Source organism: Schistocerca americana, chromosome 8 (genome assembly GCF_021461395.2).
Source record: "Schistocerca americana isolate TAMUIC-IGC-003095 chromosome 8, iqSchAmer2.1, whole genome shotgun sequence".
NCBI lineage: Eukaryota > Metazoa > Arthropoda > Insecta > Orthoptera > Acrididae > Schistocerca > Schistocerca americana.
In genome coordinates, this window is record NC_060126.1 from 256,089,672 (window position 1) to 256,104,664 (window position 14,993).

Consider the following 14,993-nt stretch of genomic DNA (forward strand, 5'->3'; position numbering starts at 1 on the left):
GAAAAAGTGCGTGATCCCTACTTATCTCCATCGTAGTTACCTCCACTTGCTATTATTTTACAGAAAGTATGGTGTTACTTTCACTTGAAAGCCACGCGGTACGAGATGACTGTTAGCTGTTTTGAATTCCAACCAGTTTCCTACTTCGAATCAGGCGTCGTAGTTCACTGTGTTCGTGGTGTTTCCATAATTTTTTCCACTCCTATCTATGTCAGCTTCTTGATCCAATGGGAGTGGTGCGCTTAATAAGTGTCTCATTTTTGAACAGTACGCAATGTGGCGGGAGGATTGGCCAGCTCGACTTACCCACTTGAAACCTGTTAGGCTTGTTGCTCATATCAGTCCTCCTTTTAGATCCTTGCCACCCTGAGAGAAACTTTGCGAGACATATGGCATTTGATTCCTATCTACGTTACCATAAATGGCGTCATACATTGCTTTAAGCCCTACTTTGCTGTTTAAATAACCTTACTGAGTCTTATCTTTACTTGTGCTGTATCACACCTATGTATTATATACCTATCAGACATTAAATTTTGCCCACAAACATTTTTCATGTTTTATTTACGCCATGATATATATTCTACCGTTTTGCCCAGTTCCCGTGAATTCGTTTTACAATTCTTCCACGATTTTTCGTACAGTGTGGAATATGTGATCGAATTAACGTTACACCGACGTAGTTACTGATGAACACAATTTAGAGAAATCTCTCTCTATGGATCAGTAAGTAAAGAAATAGATCGAAACTCTAATAAAATATACGGGCACCGCCTCCCCCCACCCCTCCGCCCCTACCATCCCTCCCCGTTAATACGATTCAGAATCACATGTGTTCATATCTGCTACGTCTTTTTCGAAAAGTATTTAGCAGTCTTGAATGACGGAAGTCCAGTTTCATATAAACAAATGATACCGCACAAATAATTGATAAGATTAACATCTGTTGGCCTCGCCACTGCTTTCAACCTTCGGATACTGTTCAAACAAGTTTCGTCTGATTGCGAAATACGATTCTCATTCCCACTAGATAAGAAACTGTGAAGGTATTACCAGAGTCCAATGTATTATTCTCTTTCTCTGTCTATCTCGCCTTGATGGGCGATGAATCACCACCTTCAGTGCGAATGCGCAATCACGTTCGACCTCCCGTGGGAATCTCAAAGTAGGGATCATGGACGGGGACTGCGATTAGTTGGCGCTAGTTGGCAGTGTGTCCAAAGTATGCACGAGACCTTGGGTTCGAGTCCGAGTCCACCCCACATTTCCTCTCGGCGCCACTGACACCGCATAAAGTCCCGATACAGATGACATCATGAGTTCATTTCCTTTCCTTTCCAGTCTTCCCCCTCTGTCTTCAATTTACATACTATTTCCTCCAGTCACTCTCTCTGTCCATCTGCTCCTCTTTCCTTTCTCTGTCCATCTACTCCTCCCCATACTCTTTGTCTTTGTCCTCTCCTTCCATATTCTCCTCCTGCCCCCATCTTTGTCCATTGTCTGCACTTCCCCTTCTCTGTCCATTCGCCCCCTCCCGCTCACTGTGTCCATCTCCTCCTCCCTCACAACTGTATCCATGTCCTCCTTCCTCCATCCTGTCTGTCCATTTCTTCTTCGCTTTCTACATTGTCACCTCCACCCCAGTAGGTGGTTGCTGGTTCTTACCCCCACAGTATTTTTTTCTACACTGTAAATAATAACTGTACCATGTTTGGTTTAAATCTATCGAGGAGTTTAGGAGAAGCTTTTTACCTGCAGTGCAAGTGTTACATACATGTAACATATACTTAACCTATATCACATATATTTGTACACATGTTTCACCGGAATCTATAACGAATTCCGTTCTGTAGTGTCGTTTTAATGCAGTTATGATGTTATATCTGCCGAACTATGAGTCGTACAATAATATAATTTCGCAAGTACATACAGTAATACAAGTGAATAGTGTACCGCAAAATTCGCCGTGAATACAGTCAGCAATAAGGAAGCAGTAGATTCATACGTCACGCATGATGTGGCAGTTTTTCACGCAGTGTGTATGATATCGTGTCTCCTGGACTATCTTTCTTCCAAGGACATAATTTTGCAGGTGTATCCACTAGTATACGTGAATACTGTCTGCTAAACATCTCGTGAATGCAGCTAGTAGTAAATAAGTAATGCGGCAGTGTTATTGCACGAAAAGTGAAAATGCAGTAAGTGATAAACTTTATTCTTTTATCATTTTCTGGGGATTGTCAGCCAGAAAAACTTTCCTAAAGGTTTGAAATTATGTGTAAGGTTTGTTGTAAGTCACTAAGTGATCTCATTGTCAGATGCTGGGTTAGTAAAACCTGCGAATTCGAGCTTCGCGAGCTACACTACCTTATCACATCCATCCCCGTCCTTTTGATAGGTGGGTGGTACTTACCGCTACAGCGATTCTCCCCATACACCGAGTGATATGTCTACCAAGTTTGGCAGAAATCGACCAAGCGGTTTAGGAGGAGATGAGCAACATACATACATACACACATACATAAGTATATACATACACCCATTTTTCAAATATGTATGTATATACCCATCATTAAAGGAATTAATATTTTGAATTTTCTGCCACTTTGTGTTTAACAATATTTATACGTACATAATGCTGAAGATTATATGGACAGATTACGTAGGTATGAGGAGGTACTGAATAGAAATGGGGAGAAGAGGAGTTTGTGGCACAACTTGACTAGAAGAAGGGATCGGTCGGTAGGACACGTTCTGAGGCATCAAGAGATCACCAATTTAGTATTGGAGTGAAAAGTAAATGGTAAAAATCGCAAAGGGCGACCACGAGATGAATACACTAAGCAGATACAGAAGGATGTAGGTTGCAGTAATTACTCAGAGATGAAGGAACTTACACAGATTAGAGTATCATGGAGAGCTGCATCAAACCAGTCTCTGGACTAAAGACCACAACAACAACATACGCCTGTAAAGTTGCATATTAATGTAAGTGTAACGGTAAGAAAGCAGCATGGAATGAAGTGGAGAACTTGTTTCTTGGCGTGGGTGAGCGATGAAACCCGGGTGTACAGCAGCAGCTTTAGACTGTATTTCAGGTGCATAAAACGGACTCATATCTGAAACTGTGAAGTTAAAATCTAAATATACTGAAGGGCCCCCTGTTATATACTATCTTCACACAAGTCTCACAAACTAACTTGGAAATTACGATCTATGGACAGTTTTTTTTTTTTGTGTTTGTTTTTTGGGCCATCAGTTTCCTGACTGGTTTGATGCGGCCCGCTACGTATTCCTCTCCTGTGCAAACCTCTTCATCTCACAATAGCATTTGCAACGTACGTGCTCAATAATTTGCTGGATGTATTCCAATCTCTGTCTTTCACTACAGCTTTTAGCCGCGCGGAGTGGCCGAGCGGTTTGAGGCGCCATGTCATGGACTGCGCGGCCCCTCCCGCCGGAGGCTCGAGTCCTCCCTCGGGCATGGGTGTATGCGCTGTTCTTAGCATAAGTTAGTTGAAGTTAGTTTAAGTAGTATGTAAGACTAGGGACCGAGGACCTCAGCAGTTTGGTCCCATAGGGCTTCAGATACATTTGAACATTTTTTTACAGCTTTTTCGCTCTACAGCTGCCTCCAGTACCGCGGAAGTCATTCCCTAATGTCATAACAGGTGTCCTATCATCCTGTACCTTTTCCTTTCCCTTTAGGTTCTGCGCAGAACCTCCTCATTCCTTACCTTATCCACCCACCTAACTTTTAACGTAAGTCTGTAGCACCACATCTCAAATGCTTCGATTCTCTTCTGTTCCGGTTTTCCCACACGCCATGTTTCACTATCATAAAATGCTGTGCTGCAAACGTACATTCTCAGAAACTTCGTCCTCAAATTAAGGCCTATGTTTGATACTAGTAGACTTCTACTGGCCAGGAACGCTCTTTTTGCCATTGCTAGTCTGCTTTTCATGTCCTCCTTGATACGTCAGTTATTGGTTATTTTGCTGCCTAGCTAGTAGAATTCCTTACCTTCATCTACTTCGTGACCATCAATCCTGATGTTAAGTTTCTAGCTGTTCTCATTTATGCTACTTCCCATTAATTTCGTCTCTCCTCGGTTCATTCTCAAACCATATTCTGTACTCATTAGACTGTTCATTCCATTCAGCAGATCCTGTAATTCTTATTCACTTTTACTCAAGATAGCAATGTCTTCAGCAGTGAATCGTATCATTGTTAACCTTTCACCTTGAATTGTAATTCCACTCTTTAACTTTTCTTTAATTTCCAACATTGCTCCTTCGATTGAACAGCAGGGGCGAAATAATACATCCTTGCCTTACACCCTTTTCAATCCCAGAACTTCGTTCTTGGTCATCCACTCTTATTATTCCCTATTCGATCTTTCCGGAAGTCTGATTTTTAATCAAAATTTAAGTCGTGGTGGCTTTCGAACTGCGGGATAGAGCGCATATTGAACGCTAGTCAACGACGTAGCTCCCCCCTCCCCCCTTTTTTTGCATTTTGTTCGTTGTATTTGCTCGAAGCGGACGTCACATGACATCCGTTGAACTTCGCTGTTGATCCATTCATTTTCTTTATTTATTTATTTATTTTTCTTTCCAGAGACCAGCCGGTTCTGTGACCGTACAAGCTGAGCTAACGTGCCGGCATCCCTAGGCCACGGTACGTAATGTTTTTCCATGTACATCAGTACTCCGTAAGTAACCTGACGATGTGTGGCGGAGGAGACTTCTGGTACACTAACTGTTCCCCCATTTCTCTGTTTCACTCACGAATGGCACGTGGGAAGAATGATCGTCGGTAGTAACCTCTATTAGCTCAAATTTATTGAATTTTCTCGTCGTGGTCCTTCCGCGAGATGTGTGCTGCAGGAAGTAATATGTTGTCCGTCTCTTCCCAGAAAGTTCTCTGTCGGAATTTCTACAGTAACTCTGTCCGTGATGCGCAACGCCTCTCTTGTAGCGTCTGCCAATGGAGTTTGTTGAGCATATCTAACGCTCTCACGCCTATCAAACGATCCCGTGTCAAATTGCGCCGCTCGGCATTGGGTCTTCTCTATCTATTCTATCAGTCCTACTTGTTAACGGTTCCAGATTGATGTACAATACTCAAGAATCGTTCGTACAAGCGCCCTGAGAGCCAATTTTCTCGTGGATGAGTCACATTTCCTTAAGATTCTTCCTGGGAATATCAGTCCGCCATCTCCTTTTCCTATTACTTGTTTTATATGGACATTCCACTTAAGGTTGTTCTGGATAGTTATTCCCAGATATTTTACGGTAGATATTGTTCCCAGCACTTGTCATCAATAGTGTAGCTGTACAGTAGTGGATTTCCTTTCTTATGTCGGTTATGTCGGTTAGACTGTCAGTGACAGGGCACCTCGAGTTCCTTCTGCTAATGAGGCGTGTACACCTTTCATCTGTTATATATTTTTACGAGCTTCAAACAGGAGCGACTTATTTTCAGTTATTTGCGTAGTTAGTGGTTTATTTTTGTAATTTATTGTGTGTTTGTGTGCTTACTAGGCACAGCCTTTTATTTTGATAACAGTGTAGCGTACAGTACCGCCGTTGTTGTCGACACTTGTAATTGACCCTCGTATCGTACAGGGTTTTGTTTGTTTTAGTTAGTGTAGCTCAGTGTGGGCTGGACCGTCAGCGAGAGGGCATTTCGAGTTCCTGATGCTAGTAAGCCCAGTACATCGTTCGTCTGTTACATATTTTTACGAGCTTCAAACAGAAGCGACTTCAGTAATGGATAGAAACTATGATTGCTGTGTACAGATGCGAGTTAAGTTGGTGACCCTTTGCCCACAGCTCTACGCTGTGATGGCTTCCGTCAAACAGTTTGACGATGCCAAGGGGCATCACTGTGGGGTCGGACGCGGGATTGCAATGGACGTCGAGCATGTCCCATGTGTCCCCCAAACGGTCCACAGCTGCTGGCCGATGTGACCGAACGGTTCTAGGCGCTTCAGTCCGGAACCACGCTGCTACTACGGTCACAGGTTCGAATCCTGCCTCGGGCATGGTTGTGTGTGATGTTCTTAGGTTAGTTAGGTTTAAGTAGTTCTAAGTCTAGGGGACTGATGAGCTTAGATGTTAAGTCCCATAGTGCTTAGAGCCATTTGAACCATTTTGGTCCACTGCTATGGCCGCCCCGGATTCTGCCTGCACTGAGCTTGACCTCTCACCCGTGGTCGAGTGGGAGATCGTTCCAAAATCTGTTAGGCAACGAAATACTTTCCGAAGGGGCCGTTCGAAGGGCCTCCCAGTTCGTTTGACGAACAGGTTTCTGGCGTTATCTGTAGCTGACGAAGTCTGTAAGTCGAATGCAGTCGTCCACCCCGTTCCAGAGGAAGCTTCTCGGCCAGCAAGGTTGGGCATTCACAGAGGGTTGGTTTGCTGGTAGTTGGAAGCTCCAACATTAGGCGCATAATGGGGCCCCTTAGGAACATGGCTGCCAAGGAGGGGAAGGAAGCCAGTGTGCTCTCCGTGTGCATACTGAGGAGAGTCATTCCAGATGAGGAAAGGGTGCTTCCGGATGCCTTTCACAGTTCAGGGTGCAGCCAACCACAGGTGGTGGCTCATGTTGGCACCAATGACGTGTGTCGCCTTCGATCAGGGGAGATTCTGTCTGGTTTCGGGCAGTTAGCGGAAATGGTAAAGACTGCCAGCCTTGCTTACTAGATTAAGGCGGAGATCACCGTCTCCAGCATCGTCGACAGAACCGACTGTGGTCCTTTGGTGCAGAGCCGAGTGGAGGGTCTGAATCAGAGGCTCAGGCGGTTCTGTGACCGTGTAGGCTGCAGATTCCTTGACTTGGCGCCATCGGGTGGTGGCTTTCCGGGTTCCGCTTAATAGATCGGGAGTCCACTACACACAAGAGGCGGCTACACGAGTAGTGGGAGCTGCGTGGAAGGGACTGGGCAGTTTTTTGGGTTAGAGGGTCTCAGGAAACCACAGGAAGGGCGCCCATCCAAATGGGGCAATTAAAACATAGTGAAGTAGTTGTAGAAACGATCCGACCGTAGTTGTAAATAGTCGTAGCTGTGTCGCGAAAGAACCAGAGCTCCAAACCCTAATAGAAAGAACTGAGGCTCAAATAGTTATAGGTACGGAAAGCTGGCTAAAGCCAGAAATAAGTTCAGCCGAAATATTGTTAAACGACCTAACAGTCTTTAGAAAGGATAGATTAAATACAGTTGGTGGTTGAGCAGTTATTGCTGCCAGAAGTAGTTTAGTTTGTAATGAAATAAAAGTAGATAGCTCCTACGCAGTAGTATCGGAAGATATTAAACTTGACAATCGGACTAAACTATTAATGGGATCGTTTTACCGACCACCGATTCAGAAGATACAGTTGTTCAAAGAAAACTTGAGTCTCATTTCAAACAGGTACCCCATCCATACAATTATAGTCGGTGATGACTTCAATCTACCCTCGATATGATGGAAAAATTATTCGTTTAAAGTGGCGGCAGGCATAAAACGTCATCCGAAATTGTGCTGAATGCTTTCTCAGAAAATTATTTTGAACAATTAGTTCATGAGTCCTCTCGAAGCCCAAATGGTCACTAAAGCATACTTGACCCCTTAGAAACAAATAACCCTGGACAAATAAGGGGTATCATAACGAATATTTGGATTAGCGTCAACAAGGCAGTTGCTGCTAAGCTAAATACCGTAACAACCACAACCATCAAAAAGAGACGCAAAGAACATATATTTAAAAAAGCTAATAAAAATGCTCTTAGCACCTTTTTAAGACACAGTCTTAACTCCTTCAGATCTGATCATATAAACGTAGAAAAGATGTGGAATGTTTTCAAAGAGAAAGTATCGACGGCAATTGAGAGATACATACCCCATAAATTAATACGTGATGGTACCAAATGTCCCATGGTACACAAAACGGGCCAGATCGCTGTTACAGGAGGAACGAAAAAAGCATGCCAAATTTAAAAGAACGCAAAATTCCTTAGATTGGCAAAGTTTTACAGAAGTTCGAAATATAACGCGTACTTCAATGCGAGATGCTTTTCATAATTTCCACAACGAAACTCTGTCTCGAAATCTGGCTGAAAACCCAAGGAGATTCCGGTCATACATAAAGCACACCAGTGACAAGACGCAATCAATACCTTCACTGCGATACAACAACTGTCAAGTCACTGATGAGAGTGCCACTAAAGCAGAGTTATTAAACACGGTTTTCCGAAACTCCTTCACCAAAAAAGATGAGGTAAATATTCCTGAGTTCCAATTAAGAACAACTGCCAAGATGAGAAGAATAGAAGTAGGTATCCTCGGGCCGGCCGGAGTGGCCGTGCGGTTGTAGGCGCTACAGTCTGGAACCGAGCGACCGCTACGGTCGCCGGTTCGAATCCTGCCTCGGGCATAGATGTGTGTGGTGTCCTTAGGTTAGTTAGGTTTAATTAGTTCTAAGTTCCAGGCGACTGATCACCTCAGAAGTTAACTCGCATAGTGTTCAGAGCCATTTGAACCATTTAAACCAGATATCCTCGGTGTTGCAAAGCAGCTTAAATCACTTAATAAAGCTAAGGCCTTCGGTCCAGATTCTATACCAGTCACGTTCCTTTCAGAGTATGCTGATACAACAGCTTCATATTTAGCATATATATACAACTGATCGCTCACAGAAATATCCGTATCTAAAGACTTGAAAACTGCTCAAGTCATACCAATACCCAGAAAGGGAAATAGGAGTAATTCGCTGAATTACAGGCTCATATCATTAACGTCGATTTGCAGTAGGATTTTGGAACAAGTACTGTGTTCGAACATTATGAGTTACTTCGAAGAAAACGATTTATTGACACATACTCAGCACGGATTCAGACAACATCGTTCTTGTGAAACACAACTAGCTCTTTATACTCGTGAAGTAATGAGTGACATTGACGGCGGATGTCAAATCGATAGCATATTTTTAGATTTTCAGAAGGCTTTCGACATCGTTCCTCACAAGCGTCTTCTAGCCATACTGAATGCCTATGGAATGTCGCCTCAGATGGGCGGCTGGATTCGTGATTTCCTGTCAGAAAGGTCACAGTTCGAAGTAATAGACTAAAAGTCATCGAGTAAAACATAAGTAATATCCGACGTTCCCCTAGGAAGTGTTATAGGCCCTCTACTGTTCCTGATCTATATTGACAACATAGGAGAAAATCTGAGTAGCTCTCTTAGATCGTTTGCAGATGATGCTGTCATTTACCTTCTTGTAAAGTCACCAGATGACCAAAACGAATTGCAAAATGATTTAGACAAGATATCTGTATTTTGCGAAAAGGGGCATTTGACCCAGAATAAAGAAAAGTGCGAAGTTATTCACATGAGTACTAAAAGAAATCCGCTAAATTTTGATTATGCGTAAGTCACACAAATATGTAGGCTGTAAATTCAACAATAATTAGGGATTACAACTACAAATTGGAACGATCATATAGACAATGCTGTGGGTAGAGCAAACCAAAGACTGCGACTTATTGGCAGAACACTTAGAAAGTGCAACAGGTCTACTAAAGAGACTGCTTACGCCACGCTTGGGTTGCCCAGTTCTGGAGTATTGCTGTGCAACCTGGGATCCGCATCAGGTGCAACTGACGGATGACACCGAAAAAGTTCAAAGAAGGGCAGCTCGTTTTGTCTTACCGCGAAATAGGGGACATAGTGCGACAGACATGATACGTGAAATGGTGTGGAAATCGTTAAAACAAAGGGATCTTCTCATGAAATTTCAACAACTAGTTTTCTGCTTGAATTGCGAAAACATTCTGTTGGCATCCACCCACATTGGGAGAAATGATCATCACGATCAAATAAGAGAAATCAGGGCTCGCACAGAAATTGCTACATTTATTTACGTTCAGGATCAACCGATAAAGCCTGTACCATTCATCAATCGGCTGTAGGTATTCTACAAATCGATACTGTGTTCTGGCATTGCTACTTTTTATAGACAACCGTATCATCCGAGAACAGCCTTAAAGAGCTCCCTACGCCTTTTACTAGGTCATTTATGCACATGGTAAACAGTAAAGTCCCTTTCACACTTCATTGGGATACTACGGAAATATCCTTTGCATCTGTAGATTTTGTTCCGTTAAGAACCACGTGCTGAGTTCTGTCCTTAAGGAGGTGTTATAGCCAGTCTCAGATCTAGTTCGATACTCAGAAAGGTCGTATATTTTTGTATGAAACAGTAGTACGGGACGGTGTCGCGCGCTTCCCGAACTCATGGAACGCGGCGTCAACCTGAACGCAATTGTCTAGAGCGCTATTTATCTCAATTCTTAGTTCCTCAACAGTAAGAATCGTCGCGGTTGGAATGGTCAAGTCGATCTCCCCACCTGAAACTTTGGGAAGGATATTTTGTCTGCACCTGTTACACCTGTTGCTCATAGCAATCCTACTTCAGAGAACCTTGCTCCCCTAAGAGAAACTTTGCAAGACGTATGTCATTCGCTTCCTGTAGGACACCACCATTAATGGCGTCACACAACACTTCATGCCCTGCTTAGCTGTTTGAATAACCTCACTGAGTATTATTTTACTTGAGCTATACCAAACTAGCATGCCGATTTTGCAATTTTCAGCATATAGTTTTACTCACAAATGCTTTCCATGTTTTATTTATGTCATGACATCCTTTCTACAGCTTGGATGAGTTCCCGTAAATTCATTTTATAATTCTACCGCTTTTCGTACACGGTGTGGCTCATGCGATTGAATTAGCATTACTCCAACATGTTTATGGAGGAACACATTTTCGGAAAAGACATTCTCTACGGATCACAAGAAAGCCAGTCAGAACTGATGAAGATATATGATTACCGTGAACAAGAACCCCAGTACCCTGTTAATAGGTTTCTGAATCACGCGTCTACGTCGATGGTCTGCAGAGAGTAGTTTGCACTTTTGTATGGCAGATGATGAAGAAAACAAGTCTAATCTGATACTAACAACCGATGCCGCACAAGCCACTGATAAGGTTGACATCGGTTGGCCTTATCGGGGCTTTCAACCTTCGGATATTTTTCAGACTAGTTTCGCAAGAGCTCCTCTTGATAAAGAGAATCGTTTCGTTCTAGTCTTCCTTTAGCTTCGAAACTTCTCACATAGCCATCCAGCCTATTTTATTTCCAGCCTCTGAATACATTAGAGGAAGAGCTATCGGACTCAAATTAATGCATTTGCATTTACACATGTACTCCGCAAACCACTGTGTAGTCTGTGATGAAGGGTACTTCGTACTGATCTTATGAATTTTCTTTAATATTCCATTCGCGTTCTCTGGAAGAAAAAAATACTGTATATATTCCTCTCCTTTTCCCCTAAACTATCTTACTACCCAACAGGATTTTGCAAGAAGTGCTAGGGTCACTCCAAAAGAAATGCACACTGTTTTTTTTTAAATCCATCTTTTACTCTTCATGTTTGAAAGTTTTACAGTGTGTAGATACATCCTTTAGGAACGATATTTTCATTTCTCCACATAATTTCCATCCCTCTCAACTGCCTTACGCCATCTTGGAACCAGCGCCTGAATACCCTCACGTTAAAATTCTGGACCAACCTGTTGGAGCCACTGTTTGGCAGCGTGCACAAGGGAGTCATCATCTACAAAACTTGTTCCACGAAGAGAGTCTTTCAGTTTGCCAAAGAGATGATAGTCACATGGAGCCAGGTCAGGACTGTAAAGCGGGTGTTTCAGTGTTGTCCATCCGAATTTTGTGGTCGCTTCCATGGTTTTTTGCCTGACATGTGGCCGTGCATTGTCGTGCAACAGCAAACCATTCTGCTTTGCCGATGTGGTCGAACACGACTCAGTCAAGTTTGCAGCTTCTTCAGTGTCGTCACATTTGCATCAGAATTTCTGGTGGTTCCACTTGGCATGATGTCCACAAGCAAGAGTCCTTCGGAATCGAGAAACACCAGCAGAAGGTGTGGTTTTGAATTTTTTTTTCTTGGGTGAATTTGCATGATACCACTCCATTGACTGCCTCTTCGTCTCTGGTGAAAAATGATGGAGCCATGTTTCATCACCTGTCACAATTCTTCCAAGAAATTCATCTCCACCATTCTCGTACTGTTCCAAAAGTTGGCTGCATACTGTTTTTCTTGTTTCTTTGTGGGCCACTGTCAACATCCTGGGAACCCACCTGGCACAAACCTTTTTTAACGTCAACACTTTCAGTATTCTGCAAACACTTCCTTCCCCTATCCCAATGTAGCGTGACAACTCGTTCACTGTGATGCGTCTGTCAGCAGTCACCAATTCGTTAACTCTCTGCACATTGTCTGGAGTGTGTGCAGTACGAGGGCTCCCGCTGTGAGGACAATCCTCAAAATTGCCATGCCCGCTTTCATCACGTAATCTGCTTGCCCACCGACTAACTGTACTGCGATCGACAGCAGCATCTCCATACACTTTTTTCAACCTCTTGTGGATTTTTCCCACTGTCTCGTTTTCACAGCACAGGAATTCTATGACAGCACGTTGCTTCTGACGAACGTCAAGTGTAGCAGCCATCTTGAAGACATGCTGCGACGGTGCCACTCACGGGAACAGGTTGAACTAAGTTTGGAAACAAGCGGAAAGGATGTATCTACACACTGTAAAACTTTCACACATGCAGAATTAAAACTGTATTCATACAAAATAGTGTGCATTTATTTTGGTGTGACCCTCGTACGACTTCTTTCTTCCATGGCCTCCAGTTTAACTTCCCCGCCGGACCAATTCTGTTACACATTCGTATGGGCCCTGCGGACTTGATCCTAGCAGTTTCTGTCTGAATAATTTCGGCGTCGATTGTCATGCCTACTTAACAAGAAATCGTGAAAGTATTACTATAGTCCAGTGTACACTGAGGCACCAAAAGTTATGGGATACCTACTAACATTATGGCGGACCTCCTCCTTCCTGGATTTTTGCAGTAACTCGACGTATCATGTAGGCCACAAGTCATTGGACGTCCCCTGCAGAAATATTGAGCGTTACTGCGTCCGTAGCCGTCCATATTTACGAAAGCGTTAGCGGCACTGGGTGCTCTGCACGAACTGACCTCTAGATTATGTCCCATAAATGTCTGATAGGATTCACGTCGGGCAGTCTGGGTGACCAGATCAATCGCACGAAGTTTCCACAATATTCTTCAAAACAGTTTTGAACTTTGTGACCCAGTAACATGACATCGTTGTTTGGAAACATAAAGTCCTTGAATGGCTGAAAATTGTCCCCAAGTAGCCTAAAATAACCATTTCCAGTCAATGATCGATTCACTTACATTCCATGTAAACACAGCCCACATCATTATGGAACCACCACCAGTTTGCACAGTGGCTTGTCGACAACTTGGCTCCATGGCTTCGTGGGGTCCGCGCCACACTCGAGCTCTCTTGCTAACTGATATCGAGAGTCACCAGACCAGCTCACGGTTTTCTAGTCGTCTAGGGTCCCGCCGATATGCTCACGAGCCCAGGAGAGGTGCTGCAGGCAATGTGCTGTTGGCAAACGCACTCGCATTGGTCATCTGGCGCCGTAGCCCGTTGACACCAAATTTCGCCGCACTGCCCTAACGCATACTTTCGTAGTTCGTCCCAGATTGTATCCTGCGGTTATTTCATGAAGTGCTGCTTGTCTGTTAGCACTGACAACTCTATGCAAACGCCGCTACTCTCGGTCGTTAAGTGAAGGTCATCAGCAACAGTGTTGTCTCCAGTGAGAGGTAATGACTGGAATTTGGTATTCTCTGCACGCTCTTCCCACTGTGGATCTCGTAATACTGTATTCGCTATTTCTGAAATTGAAAGTCCCATGCGTGTAGTTACAACTACCATTCCGCGTTAAAAGCCTGTTAAATCCCGTCAAGCGGCCATAATCATCATGGAAATCTTTACACATGAATCACCTGAGTAAAAATGACAGCTTCACCAATGTACTACCATTTTATACCTTGTGCACGCGATTCTACCGCCACTTATATATGTACCTATCGCTATGCCATGATTTTTGTGACCTCAGTGTATTACTCTCTTTTTCGTTTCTTTTCACATCAAGAAGAAGTTTAACAGTCGAGGTTTTGTGTTTCTTTCCATGTGCCTTCTACACTGTCCAGTTAAATTAAGTCCAAAGTCTGGATAACCACCCACCGCAGTGCGGATCGATGCCTGACGTGCGGTAAGAGAGTCAGTGAGGTTCTGGAAGGTACCGACAGGTATTTGGAGCAATGCCGAATCCAGTGCTGTGGCCAGCTGAACTACATTTCTCGATTGAGTATTCACGGCGCGAGCAACCCGTTAGAGGTAGTACGACATACCACGATCGGTTTTAAATCCGAGGAATCTGGTGGTGCTGTTCGAACCACACATGTACAATGCGAACTGTTTGGTACGCTGCACTCTCTTGCTGGTCGATGACATCGTTCTGAGGAAAAACAAGCTATACAGGGTGGTCCATTGATCGTAACCGGGCCAAATATCACACGAAATAAGCGTCAAACGAAAAAACTACAAGGAACGAAACTTGTCTAGCTTGAAGGGGGAAACCAGATGGCGCTATGGTTGGCCCGCTACACGGCGCCGCCATACGTCAAGCGGATACCAACAGCGTTTTTTTAAAAATAGTAACCCGCATTTTTTATTGCATATTCGTGTAGTACGTAAAGAAATATTAAAGTTTTAGTTGGACCACTTTTTTCGCTTTCTGATAGATGGCGCTGTAATAGTCACAAACATATGGCTCACAATTTTAGACGAACAGTTAGGATATTTAATTATAATACAGGACGTAGGTACGTTTGAACATTTTATTTCGGTTGTTCCAATGTGATATATGTACCTTTGTGAACTTATCATGTCTGAGAACGCATGCTGTTACAGCGTGATTACCTATAAATACCACAGTAATGCAATAAATGCTCAAAATGGTGTCCGTCAACCTCAAT